Source organism: Alexandromys fortis, unplaced genomic scaffold (genome assembly GCF_014885135.2).
Source record: "Alexandromys fortis isolate MF-2015 unplaced genomic scaffold, M_Fortis_MF-2015_v1.1 scaffold_34, whole genome shotgun sequence".
Lineage (NCBI taxonomy): Eukaryota > Metazoa > Chordata > Mammalia > Rodentia > Cricetidae > Alexandromys > Alexandromys fortis.
In genome coordinates, this window is record NW_026067933.1 from 1,897,733 (window position 1) to 1,900,359 (window position 2,627).

The following is a 2,627-nucleotide window of genomic DNA, read 5'->3' on the forward strand; positions in this document are numbered from 1 at the left end:
AGAACCAATTTGACAAACAAAACTCAGTCAATGACAGAAGGTGCTGAGACATTGTCTGAAAGAATTCGTACCATTAAATGTATTAATTGGACTCTGTCAAATGGTTATGATAGATTGATTGATAAAATGTCTCTCCAAAAAGGTAATATACATGCTATAACAATTATGTCCAAGGATGAGATGTTATCTTTACTGAACAGACTTTACACCTTAAAATCCTCAATGAGGGTATTAGAACAAAGCACCAGACAGGAGATCCAAACTTTACAAAAGATAGTGGTAAAAGGATTTTAAAAGATTAAGGATTTTATCAAATTTGATGACCAGGGACAAAAATGTATAAAGACAAAATTTAGCCTAATCAGTAAGGACCAAACTCCCGGATAACTCATCCAGAGTTCTACTGCCTATCTAGTGATATCGGAAAGAGCATCTGACACCAATTACCCTAAGGTCTCTGAAAATTGTCTGTCAACTATGCTAGGCCTTAGCCAAAATTGATTGCTTCAATGTTGCAAATGAGTTTGGGTGATTGCTCAGGTAGCCAATTGTCTCCACCATATACTGGTCGACTCAAGCGATATTATCTCCCTTTTCAGGCCTTCGATGGGGTTGAAGATTAGATAGTCGTAGTTACATCATCTTATAATTCAGCCAAGTCTATGTCTGATGCAAGACTTAGACTCTTTGGACTGGCATGCTTATTAAAACATTTATCGTGTGTTCCTTGCTTAATATTGTTTATGTTGGTTGTAATTTTATACTTGATATCTGTTCCTATTGTAGTTTTTTTATTGGTTTTGGATCACTCTTCTTTAGACAAAAGGGGGAGGTGATGGGGAATCTTTGTCAACCAATTATCTTTAAGAGGTGGAACCAAGTTAGGGCGCACAGCCCACGTTCTCTCTCTCTCTCTCTCTCTCTCTCTCTCTCTCTCTCTCTCTCTCTCTCTCTCTCTCCTCTCTCTGTGGTTCCCTTGCAGCACAGCTGAGCTTGGACTTCTTATTCCTGTTTCATGAGTTTCCCCCTTATAATAAATAAAAATATGATTGTTTTATCTTTTATCTAGCCTGGTTATTTCCTGAATCGAGCTAACTTCAACATGCAGGCAACAGGAAGATAATGAGACACACTAGCCTGGCTAGAGCTTCTGAGACCTCAAAGCCTACACCCAGTGATCCAGTTCCTACAACAATGTCACACTTACTCTAATAAGGTCACACCTCCTAATAGTGCCAGTCCCTATGAGCCTATGGAGCCATTTTTATTCAGACTACCACAGACATCCAGGCTGTTTCCCTTTCCTGGATATTGTGAACAGAGAAGCAATGACCATGAATGAGCAGGTATCAGTGCCCATGAGTGATATAGATGGATCATATGGGGCATTTATTTTTAGCTTTTTTTTTTTTGAGGGACCTCTGCATCGATTTCTGTAGTGACTGCACAAGTTTGCACTCCCACTAGCAGTAAGTCTTTCCCTTTCCCTATATCCATACCAGTATTTATTTTGTTTACCTTAGCCATTCTGACGAGGGTGAGATTAAAATCTCAAAGTAGTTTTAATTTGCCCTGATTGCTAAGGATGTTGAACATCAAAAAAAAATGCCTTCCAGACATTTATATTTTATTGTTTGAGAACACTGTTTAACTCTGTGCCTCATTTTAAAAATTGGGTTTTCTCAATGTTGACTCACTTTAGTTCTCTTTTATATGTTCCAGATACTAATCCTCTGTTACATATATACCTGGAAAAATATTGTTCTTCTTCTGTAAGCTGTCTCTTGAGTGATGGTGTCCTTTGCTGTACAGAAAGTTTTTAGTTTCATGAGGTCATTTATTAATTATTGACCTTAATGCCTACGATATTGAGTTTGTTTAGAAAATACTTTCCTTTGCCAGTGAGTTCAAATACATTCCCTAAATTTTCCTTTATTAGAGCCAGATATAAGGTTTTTATGTTGAGGTCTTTGATCCTTTGGAGTTAAGTTTTGTGCAGAGAGATGCAGGTCAAGTTTCATTTTTCTATCATTATATCATTTTCTATCATTATATCATTTTCTATACCTATAGCTATCAAGTTTGACTAGCACAATTTGTTAAAGATGCTGTCTTTTCTACAATGTGTATTTTTGGCTTCTTCATCAAAAAATTATGCGACCTTATGGGTGTGGGTGTATATTAAGGTTCCCAATTCTATTGCACTGATGTATGAGTTTGAGTCTGTATTTATACTAGCACCATGCTGTTTCCATGAGTATATCCCTGTAGGTATTACAGTATTACTTGAAATCCTTGAAGGTGGTACCTCTAGCAGTTGTGTTGTTATTTAGAATTGCTTTGGCTGTCCCACGTCTTTTGTATTTCCATAGGAAATTTGAGATTATTTCTTCACTTTCTTTGAAGAACTGAATTAGAATTTTGGTGGGGATTGTTGTAATTTAGAAAAAGCAGTGTGCACAAGAAAGATGCCATGCAACAGAGCTCACATGGATAGGGTTTTTATGAAGGGAAAGGAAATATAACAAGAGAAAGACTGGCCTCTGGGGACAGGAGCAGCAGAAGAGAAGAGAAAGGAGAGAGATGGGAGAGAGAGAGAAGGAGAGAGAGAGAGAGAGAGAGAGAGA